We start from the raw sequence: 12,383 nt of genomic DNA on the forward strand, positions 1-12,383 counted from the left end.
ATGTTTAGTGTGAAATGGCACATTTAAATGGCAACTTTTTTCTAGCTTTATAGAGGTATTATTAACAAATAAAGACTGTATACATTTAAGGTGTACAATGTGCTGTTGTAATATATATATATACATTGTGAAATGATTACCATAATCAGGTGAACTAACATATCCATCATTTCACATAGTTAACTTCTTTTTTGCACTTGAAAATTACTCCTTTGGAAAATTTCAGGTATACAATACGTTATTATTAGCCATAGTCCTCATGCTATATATTAGGTCTCCAGAACTTATTCACCTTATAACTGAATGCTTATACCATTTGACCAACGTCTGCTCATTTCCCCCAGCCCAAAGACCCTGGAACCACCGTTCTATTCTCTGTTACTATGAGTTTGACGTTTTTAGATTCCACATGTAAGTAATATCACACAGTATTTGTCTTTCTGTGTCTGGCTTACTTCACTTAGCAAAATGTCCTCCAGGTTCATCCACGTTGTTGCAAATTATTCAGCTTTTAATGGTTGATTTTTTATTAAATTCAATTTAATTGATCCCATGTGCTTAAATTTGAGGCCAGCCAGACTAACTGCTAAGCACTGTAGCTCAAACTCATCAAAAAGGATATGCTCGGGCTTCCCTGGTGGCGCAGTGGTTGAGAATCCGCCTGCCAATGCAGGGGACACGGGTTCGAGCCCTGGTCTGGGAAGATCCCACATGCTGCCGAGCAACTGGGCCCATGTGCCACAACTACTGAGCCTGTGCGTCTGGAGCCTGTGCTCCGCAACAAGAGAGGCCGCGACAGTGAGAGGCCCATGCACCGCGATGAAGAGTGGCCCCCGCTCGCCGCAACTAGAGAAAGCCCTCGCACAGAAACGAAGACCCAACACAGCTAAAAATAAATAAATTAATTTTTAAAAAAAGCGTATGCTCACTTGTTTTATTTTTAGCAATAAAAATCAATTCGTGAAGGGTAAGAAAATATCTTGAAAATAAAAATCAGTTAACCCAAGTTATTTCAAGTCATGAATTTAAATACCCAGTAGATTCTTCAATAAACACTAAAGAGCAGTTATCTTTTATGCCTTTGTACATTAGGTAAAGCTGGAAACATATTTGGCTTGAAAGTTGTAGCACTTTCCTTGCAGATTTTATAGGCTACCTATTAGATAATCAGACAACTAATAGAGACAAGGAATCTCAACTTGGTAATAATAAGAGTAAAAATAGTAAGTGTCTATTCACACTTATTATGTTCCAGAAACTTTAGATGTATTAATTCATTTAAGACAATCATCCTGTGAGGTAGATACTATTATTACCCCCATTGCACAGATGGCACAGAGCACTTAAGTAATAACATGCCCCAAGGCATCACAGCTATTAACTGCATAAGTTGGGTTTGAATTTAGCTAAGAGGCCTGAGAGCTATTCTGGTTTTCACTTGCCTGAACTGCTGATTTAGAGAGCTCCCAGAAGAGGAATAAGATAGACACTTCTTGATGGTGTTTCTACAACACACTTAGAACAAGTGATAGCTTGGTGCATAATTTTTGTAGAGGTGATTGATCTTTGGTGACTTCTCATCCATTTCCTTTTGGTCACTGTCTCTCACCCCTGTCACATCTGTTCTTAGGACCTCTCTCACCAAATGCTGTCCCCTGGGTTTGTTGACTGAAAAAAAAAGCACAACCTAAAAGTTGAGAACTATGTTTTATTTGGAGGACTTTCTGAAGACTTCAAGCCAGGGAGAGAGCCTCTCAGAAGAACTCTGAGGGACTGCTCCGAAGAGGTGAGGGATGATCCAGGATGTATAGGGGGTTTTGCAACAAAGACCACGTAGTCGGAACAGCAGAAGATTACTATTAATTAAAGAAAACCAGATACTTCAAGTGAATGAATTTAGCACTTTTCTATGTATGGAAAGATGCAAGAGTCTGGGCTCATTGAAATTATCCCTTTAATATACACCTTAGCTATCCAGGGTCAGTATCCTGTGCTTTCTCATCCTGAGTCCCCTCAGGGTGCACTGTTGGGGAGCTGCAGTGGCTGAGGGCTTGGCTGTGGGCAGCCCATTTGTCTCCATCCTGCGTTCCTTCAGGGCTCACTGCTGGGGATGGCTGTAGTGGTTTGATGGCTGCAACCTCCTTTGTTTACTGATATGGAGGCCAACATTTTTCATTCCCAGGTTCCAAGGCTCTCACTGTGTCACTCCACATGAGTCTGCCCTCTTGACACCATATCTCTTGCCCCAGATTTACCTCTTTGTTTTCTTCTTTCCTTTTCCTCCCAATATTTTTGTGTCTAGTGTTCTAGGGACAGGTGGGGAGTAATGTACCGCCTGTGCACTCAAACTCCGGGAAATAAATTGACAGTTCTAACCATGATCACATGTCATAACCTTAAGTGCTAAGTGGTGATTTCATTTGATTTAGGGAAATTTTCATCACCTATAGAAAACTGGAGGAATTGTTTGGAAGGTGCATCTTCGGGGTCTCCAGATAAACTGAAGCAATAGTATATATATATATATATATATATATATATATATATACACACACACACACACACACACACACACACACACACACACTCAGGCTGGAAATTCAGGCAGGACTTGGTACTGCAGTCTTAAAAGCATTCCAAGTCCTTCTTTGGGAAACCTTAGTTTTTGCTTTTAAGGTTTCCAATTGATTGGTTTAGATCCACCCACATTACACAGGTAATCTCTTTTACTTAAAGCAGACTAATTGTAGATGTTAACCACATCTCGAAAAAACTCGTGGACTTGAGGACACGAGGAGGGGGAGGGGTGGGCTGGGACGAGGTGAGAGAGTGGCATGGACATATATACACTACCAAATGTAGAATGGATGGTTGGTGGGAAGCAGCTGCATAGCACAGGGAGATCAGCTCGGTGCTTTGTGACCACCTAGAGGGGTGGGATAGGGAGGGTGGGAGGGTGATGCAAGAGGGAGGGGATATGGGGATATGTGTATATGTATAGCTGATTCACTTTGTCATACAGCAGAAGCTAAGGCACCATTGTAGAGCAATTATACTCCAATAAAGATGTTGGAAAAAAAAAAAAGAAGAAAATACTCTCACAATGTAGTTTAAACCCTTGACAGTTGTTTTGTTTTGCATTTTCCTTTTTGTAAAGCAAGTGCCTAACTTAAACTTTCATTACCCAGGCATCCACTTCAAAGAGACATCCACTTCAAAGAAGGTATCTCAGATAAACACATTGCCAGCCATATGATTTGATAAAGAGAGTCAAGCCACCTTTGTTTTAGAGCTCTTGGTTGATTTCAATAACTGGCCATTTGGGCCATTTTTTTTTTTTTTTTCTCTTCCTGCACTTTAAATTCTCACTCTTATGTATTAATTCACCAATAAAGGGTAAGACCATGAAACCCTAGGTCCTCACCCTCAATCCCAATAAAAGCAGAACCTCAGACCATGCATTCCATCTCTCTCCCCTTGACCTTGCTGTGTGACCCCAGGTGTGTTGTGTAATTTCCAGGTCCTGTAAGTAATAAACCTTCCCCCCCCCCGCCCCCAAAGTTTCCTGATGGTTATTGCTAACAGTGTCTAACAATTATAAAAACCACAAGTCTGGTCCCACCACATCAGTCCAACTGTGACAGTAATGGATAAAGTGATATTGTAACAAGACTATTGCTGTAGCATTGGTTTGGTTGCTATTCCAGCCATCTTTACATCCCTCGATCCTGTATGGTTTGCTAAATTAATCTCCCAGCTTACCAAGAGGTTCTTTGAGTTAGCTGTATTCTCAATAAATTTATTTTTTAAGTGGTTTCCATCTCTTCCAATCAAGAACTATGTTAGATATATCCAATTTCTCCTTACATTCTTTACTTCTGGAAGAAAAGTACACAATGAAGAGAGTGATAATGACTTGGTAATCTTTCTTTTAACTACTTCCTTGCTTAGTAAATAGTGCTTTCCTAAGATCTCTGAACAGAACCTTAGAGTAGACAGGTGGATAGAAGAAGTAGACTGGTGGAGAGAATGTGGGTTTGAGCCTCTTCATATGGTACAAATGACCGTTGGAATATGGGTTCTGATAATTTAATTGTGTATTTACTGTCTACCTAGGAAGCAATGCAGTGTTTTATATGGGCTGTTTAAATCTTTTTAGCAAATTATTTCAGTTCTCATTTTAGCATAAAAATATAGCATAAAAGAAATTCAACTTATAATAAGATCATATCAAGTTTAAGAACCATCTAGTATTACAGTCTTAATAGGAATCTAGTATTACAGCAACTAATGAAGAAAGAAAGACATTTCACTGTATGAGTCTGCAAGGAATATCAATGTAGCTGCATTAAACTTGAGTAAATCTAGACTTCAGTGAAGGAGCTCACTATTGAGCAGGGGAGAAAGATAAGCAAACATCACATTATAAAATAAAGGTTGTTGTGAAAAAAATAAAACATGTGAAAAGAATATAGTTGAGGACAGATTTTTTTTTCAGGACCATGATGTAAGAATAGTTTTTATATGCTAGGCCTTACAGGATGAGGAGGTGCTTCTATGGAATGAAATAGAGGAAAAAGGTATTATACAGCAATGAAAGTATTAGAGTAATAATTATACTTATAGCTCAAGTCTATTGTTTACTCTGGCCATTCTTTGGGCTTTACAAACATTAGCTCATTTAATCCTCACAACATTACAGGGAAAACAATGAAATCATCTTCAACTTTCAGATAACAAAAATGAGACTTAATGAGGTAAAATAAATTGCCCAAGGTAATAGAGTTGTTCGACATTGACATTGTAACCCAAGCAGTCTGACTTCAATGGTTGTAAAAGAGAATGGCACCTTAAGATGTGAATGGAATAAAAGTTGATTTAAGAAGACTCTTAATGGAGACTATTGTGATGAAGAGATGAAAAGATGTCAAGTAAAGGAGAAGAATTGGTGATGAAGAAGATGAGATCTCTTTTAGGAAGATTTAAATGGCAGAATTAAAGATAAATCAATGAATGAGGAGAGGAGACAAATTGAGAATTATTTTCATTACTGATTTTTCAGTCTTGTAGTATTAGGTGGATGGAAACACCAGAACAAAGGGTCTGGAGGCAGGAAGGGTACATGTGTAAGAATAAACTATTAGTCAGACCATGTTGAGGTTCAGTTGTCTACATAGACACACATTTGGAAACATTCTTCAAGCAGAAAAATATCAGAAGAAAGGCTAGATTAAGACAGATACAATATAGTGCAAATAAAAGTACATAGTGCCAGTTAAATTTGAATTTCAGGTAACTGACATTTTTTTAGTACAAGTACGTTCCGTGTGATACTTTGCACATTCCTGTTTTAAAAATGTATTTTTTGTTTATCTGAAATTTAAATTTCACAGGTTGTCCTGTTTTTAATTTGGCATCCCTACAAACTGGAGATATAGATTTGAGAGTCATCGGCTTGCAGAGAAGAGATCACTGATTGCCTTGAGTAATGACATTACCTAAGAAAAAGAATTCTCAAAGGTGAGGGTAGACAATGGGGTCCTTGATAAAATACAAAGTTTTGCCCCTTCTCTCATCGATCCTCTTTGCCTTATGACTTTTTAGTGTTCTCCCAGTCTGACCCCTAGTTCAGCCATATAAGATGCTTTGACCAAGAAAATGGGATAGAATTAATGGTGTGTCAGTTCTGGGTTTGGGTATCCAATATTCTTGCCGGTATTTATTTTGCTCTCATACCCCTGACATTTGCATGAAAACACATCTGGTCTAGCCTATTAGAGAATGAAAGATGTGTGGTGCAGAGCCAAGTACCCACTTACCCACACCAACCCCCAGTCATGTTAGTGAACCCAGCAAATCTATCTCACTTCCCCCAGCTCTCGGATAAGTGTTAGACTTATTTTTGTATACAATTGAGGTTTGTAGTCATTACCCAGCAATGTGATGGTAGCATGAAGGTACATTCTTATAACCAACCATCTTTACTACATGTATACAAGCTTGTGCTGAGGTTGAAAATCTTTTACTTTTTAATTTATCATTGACTATTATTATCTCACAACTCACTATTGTGTGATTTGGAATAAGTAATTTAGCCTCTCAAACTATAATTCCCTCACTTATTACACTAGAATAGCAACAATCTCTAAAAATTCTGAAGTTTAGGTGTGACAATGACAGGCAAAGTAAGAACACAATAAATATGTTATTATTACTAGTAGTTATATTGACGTTGGCTTATGATTATGCCTTTGTACCAAGCAGAGTGCTTAGCATATTGTAAACGGTTAATAAATATCTGTGAAAAAGATGATGAAGCATGATGTTTAAAACAAAAATAAAAGTTTATTTTTCATTTTCATCAATAGAATCATATTATTATAATAAATGACTTATAATTTAATGAAGAATGTGACAAAAATAATTAATAGATTAGTGCTAGCAGAGATTTATTCAGTACATACTTTATGAAATACTTTAAATGGATCAAACATTGCTCTAGACACTGAAGATTCAGCAGTAAGTAAAACATATTAAGTCTCTACCCATATGGAGTTTACATTTCCTGGGGAAGACACATGATATATGTGAATAAATAAGCAAATATATAACATCCATTGGTGATAAGTGTTATGAGGAAAAAGCTACATAGGGGACTAGAGGCCAATAAGGTAGTCAGGAACGGGCATTTGTACATGATGCTGTTGGGTGCCTTGTGGAATACAAGAAGGCATCCCAACAGAGATAATAATTAGGTTGATATTTGAAGATGAGTAGGAGCTCATCATGAAAAGTGAAGACCATACCATCTGAGGTGAGGAAGGAGCTAGGACAAAGGCAATTATTTGAGAAAGATTATGGATTATTTAGGTAATTACACATATTCATTCAGTCAGTGTTTACTGAGCTTCATATCTGGTGGACCAAATTTATGATCCATGCTCTTCTGCAAATTGATTTTTAATTGAATTCTTTCCATATCAGCACATTGGGGGCTGAATTATTCTCTTCATAATAGCAGCATAATGTGTCATCCCAAGACAGATAAGAAACCATTTTAAACAAAGGGCTTTCAACAAAGGGACCAAAGGATGAAAGGAGGCTTTGAGGGCTTTCCTGGTGACACAGTGGTTAAGAATCTGCCTGCCAATGCAGGGGACATGGGTTCGAGCCCTGGTCCAGGAAGATACCACCTGCCGCGGAGCAACTAAGCCCGTGTGCCGCAACTACTGAGTCTGCGCTCTAGAGCCCGCGAGCCACAACTACTGAAGCCCGTGCGCCTAGAGCCCATGCTCCACAACAAGAGAAGCCACCACAATGAGATGAAAAGCCCGTGCACCGCAACGAAGAGTAACCCCTGCTCGCCACAACTAGAGAAAAGCCCGCGCGCAACAACGAAGACCCAATGCAGCCAAAATAAATAAATAAAATTAAATTAAAAAAAAAAGAAAGAAAGGAGGCTTTGAGTCCTGGAAACCAGACCTAGAGACTGGTCATACAGCCATACAGAGTGAAGTAAGTCAGAGAAAAACAAATATCATATAATATCGCTTATATGTGGAATCTAGAAAAATGGTACAGATGAATTTATTTGCAAAGCAGAAATAGAGACACAGATGTAGAGAACAAACTTATGGATACCAAGGGGGGAAGGGGGTGGGATGAACTGGGAGATTGGGATTGGCATATATACACTACTATGTATAAAATAGATAACTATTATCTATAGAGAACCTACTATATAGCACAGGGAACTCTACTCAATGCTCTTTGATGACCTAAATGGGAAGGAAATCTAAAACAGAGGGGATATATGTACATATAACTGATTCACTTTGCTGTACAGCAGAAACCAACACAACATTGTAAAGCAACTATACTCCAATAAAAATTAAATTTATAAAAAGAAAAAGAAAAAAAAGAATAGATGAGAATGTATAGCCATAGCCCAAGAGACAAACGATGACTATAGACTTTAAAAAATGAGTAAAATGAAATGCATACATTAAGTAGGTAGCACAAAATGGTTACCAATTGGATATGGATGAGAGAAAAGACATGTGAAGCCTCTCCAAATTCTGACCAGAGTGGCTGTATGGATCACTGTGCCATTATCAACAAATTGGACAATAGAATCCACATGGTTTCTACAACCCATAGCAAGGTGCTTGGCAAGAACATAACTAAATATATGCCAATATTAAGCCTCAGAATCTCCAAGTTCATAGCTATAGTTATAGGCAGATTCATAGATCTAGTCTAAGCCCCCTCATTTGGAGACCAGCAATTATATTTTTTAAATATATTTTTAAAAAATAAACTTTGATTCAGACTTGGAAAATGGACTAGGTATACTGAATTTTTATTCTGTACACACATATGATAAAATATTTACTAAAGTGCCCTTTCATATTAATAGAGTATTTTTCATTGATTAAAGAGTTTTTATATTTATTTTTATCATTAGATTGCCTGTGACCAATTTAAGCTGTAATGAGTTGTGATTATGAATGTTATATCTCTAAAACCCTTTTTAGTGGCGGTAAGAAATTTTACTTTTTGTATCCACATTTCAAGAAATTATTCTCCTTCCACTCTATCCTTTAACATTAATCTTGGATCCTAAATTATGCAATCTTTATTTACTAGCATACCAGGGATAAAACTAACACTATTATGCCTTCCTCAAAATTAGGACCTTATTTTTAATAAAGAGATTTCTCCCCTGCTTATCTTCTAACGTATTACTGACATAATAGATATAAACAAAATTCTCTCAACAGAACTATTTAGTGACCACAATTTTAAAATGTTTCATGTTCCTGGCTTCCAATTCTTTTACAACCTAACCAAGGACATAAACGTCACTTTTGCAATATGCTTCTAAAGGATATGACATTCAAGAGAATCACTAATTATGTTTGGGCACAAATCCAATTTAATAGCATCTAGACAGTTCAAAAAATCAGAAACACCTTCAAATAGGGCCAATATTTAAACATAATATACATGGTATACAAGGTCATACTTAGTAGGAGGTACTATCTGTCTGGAGAAAATTAAGTTGAGCAATCACATGCTATATATTCCAAGTAATAGTCTTCTAGAAGGCTCATGTGTTTTGTATGTTTATCAGAGTACATGCAAATCAATTCACATATTGTTAAATTTTAGACAATAGAAAATGAAAATCAAAGATATAAATCATATAGAACAAGAACTACAATTATCATCATTATTAATCTACAAGGATCATTCCATTGTCCTTTTTAGTTAAAGGACAAAATAATTATCTGAAGAATTTTTCTATTTTATCCCAGGGATTTAGAACATACTAAGCTTTATGCATGAAAATACAAAGTTTATATATCGCTAGCAAGGTTAAATGCATACAAAGGGATCTTCTGGAGATTCTTTGAGTTGATGCCTTCCAGCTAATAGCACTTGGGTGGGTGTTCACTCTGAGCTTCATGTCATCCTCATGATGTAAGCCATCTTCTATGTAAGTCACTGAGCCCTTGATCTATGAATTCTTCTTTTTCATTTATTTTTTTTTTTCTTTTGCTTCCCATGTTTGTTTTTTTTTAATTTGAAATCTAAACTGCAGTGTAGGTTAAAAAGTAACACTTTTTCAGTGGGAAATTGTTCATACAGTAATGCTCTTCCTTTAGATTTACAAAAGGATAAAAAGAATTTCTCAAGAGATAAGCAATAGTGGTCCAAGTATGAATTTAAGTGGATTCAGACATGTCTGGTCATGTCGGACAAACTGGTGAAACAGGCTGCTCTGGCCTGTTGGATAAGAAACCTTCTAGAGGAGAATTCAATCTGTGTTCACTGGTTTTGTTCCAAAAGGCTTGTTCCAAGTGGTGAATGACAAAATAAGCCAAAAAGAAAGTCCCTCTAGAGAAACTGAGGAATTTTCTGAGAGAGAATAAATCTTGAAAGAAGAAAGAGCCAACCAATTTTCTTGACCTTGACTGAGTAATGGAGCCAGAGTTGACAGCCGTGAGAAACTCTTATCAGCAAAACATCTTTTGTGTTACTCAGGTTTGACTTGTACCATCATCTATTCATGAGAAAATGTATAGAATATTAAGAACACTCTAATAGAATGCAAAAAGAGATGAGAAAAGATCCTCCACCCCTATTTTCCATAGAACACTGTACATCTATGTTCCAGTGCAACCTGGCAGGGCTAGGTGGATCAGCCTTGTAAGGGAAAATGGCCTTCAGTAGATGCCAACCATAGAAATGTAGTTCCTTCCCAGGAAATGAGTGATACTTCCCCATCACCTCCCCTTGTCCAGGAAAAAGTTTGGAAATAAAGCAAAGGCATGTCTGGCCAGTGGTACCAAGAAGATATTCAGTGGGAGAAAGAATGAATAAGAGTAGCATAGAAGAGATTTAGGACAGTGAAAATACTTTGTATGGTATTATAATGATGGATACGTGCCATTGTATATTTGTCCAAACCCATAGAATGTACAACACCAAAAATGAACCCTAAGGTAAACTGTGGACTTTGAGTGATTATGATATGTCAATGCAGGTTCTTTAGCTGTAATCAGTATACCACTCTGGGGAGATATTGGTAGTGTGTGGGAGCAGAGAGTATGTGGGAAATCATAATACCTACTTTTCAATATTGCTGTGAGCCTAAAATTGCTCTAAAAAAAAAAAGTCTTAAAAAAAGAAGATATTTAGCTAACAGCAATGTCACACAGAAGAATGCACTTGAATGCAAATATGAGAACCACAGAATCCTCAGTAATTCTAGGAACATTTGAGGGACATTTGAGGGGGCTGATATCCTGAGTAAACAGGGACACGTTAATTTCATTTAGTGTTAACTGACACGCTAGGTGTTCTCAAGCTTATATAATGTGGTGAACTAGAAACATTTGCATCATACTATAACATGTAACCACAGCTCTCACTGCTTCATAAGTAAATTTTGTAGATTAGTTGCAAAAGAAGGAGTTAAAATAATAAAAATAAAAGCATCAGAAAGAAACACTTATATTTTATTAAAGTATCAGTTTATTAGACAAAAGCAAAATACAAGTTTTCTCTGTGGTCTTGCTAGAAAGAGAACATCATGGTAATGGTGGCAAGAAGAGTAAACCAAAATGAGGATATCAAACTAGAATGGTGATATATATTGGCTATGCATGTAGATGGCAGCTTTAGAGGTAAAAAGTCACCAAATATTCATAGCGGCAGTGTAACCATTGATAAATGCTATTAATTGATCCTGGATAATATAGGGTGGATGTTTTGGGGATGAAAGCACAAAATAGGACCAAACAAATTTGGAGGTTTTCCCTCTGCCTCCAATTTCCATTTTCTTTAGTAAAAACTAAGGAATCCATAGCACGATGGATGGTGACATCAGCTGTAACTGTAGCTTCCATAACCAGAGCCATATCCATAGCCTCTGAAGCCACAGCCATGGCCCAGTCTTCAGAAGCTGCCATGTCCACAGCCATGGCCATAGCCCAGGCCACCAAAGCCTCTACAGCTGAAGCCCAAGCCTCCATATAGTTGCTGTAATGACTCGTGGTAACAGAGGTGGTGAGTTAGTTTGCTGTTCCATGCAAGATACAGAGTGTGAATATCAACATCTTTACAGGGAGGCTTATATACCCTGGTCAGAGAATGTGATAAAACAGGTGCCCATCCTTTGGTTTCATTCATGAATTATACTTGCCTAAGACAACTCCTTAATCTATGATGCCCTGACCATACTCGTTAAGAATGTGTTAACCAGCTTGGCTCCTTAGTTAGGTTGTTCCTGAGATAGGTGCATTAATTTTCTTAAAATGAATTGCTATTTCTTTAAAGTATAGGCATACCAAACCTTAAATTGAATTCTTTATCACCAGTCACTTAACATCAGTTATATTAAATGTTGTTGAATTTCTAATTATCTTCTCATCACGGGCATTTGAGAGTTGTCATAACTGATTCTAAAAAATATCAAGACTCTTAAATTGATGAATTTTGTCAAAAGGCACACATATTTTGCAGCATGAGACACAAAGGATGCACCTCACTTCAGAAGATAAAAGAACATTCTAAGTCCAGAAAGATTTGGTTCGCTTGTTGTGTATACCAGAAAACGACAACAAAAGCTCACTTGATTTCTAGAGTTTTAGAACTTTGACCATGTACTATGATAGATTTATTTTTGGTTTTACATACCAGCATACTTGTTTTGGTTTAAAAACATAGCAGAATTGGACTCAGAAATGGAGAGGCTATCACAGTGATCAAAAATCCATCTTGTGAAAAATCTTCACGCACAGTTATTTTTTTTTAATATCCTGAACCGTTTCTCCAGAATAAGTTCTAGTCTCACTGCTACTCCAAATGCAGAT

Source organism: Balaenoptera ricei, chromosome 4 (genome assembly GCF_028023285.1).
Source record: "Balaenoptera ricei isolate mBalRic1 chromosome 4, mBalRic1.hap2, whole genome shotgun sequence".
NCBI lineage: Eukaryota > Metazoa > Chordata > Mammalia > Artiodactyla > Balaenopteridae > Balaenoptera > Balaenoptera ricei.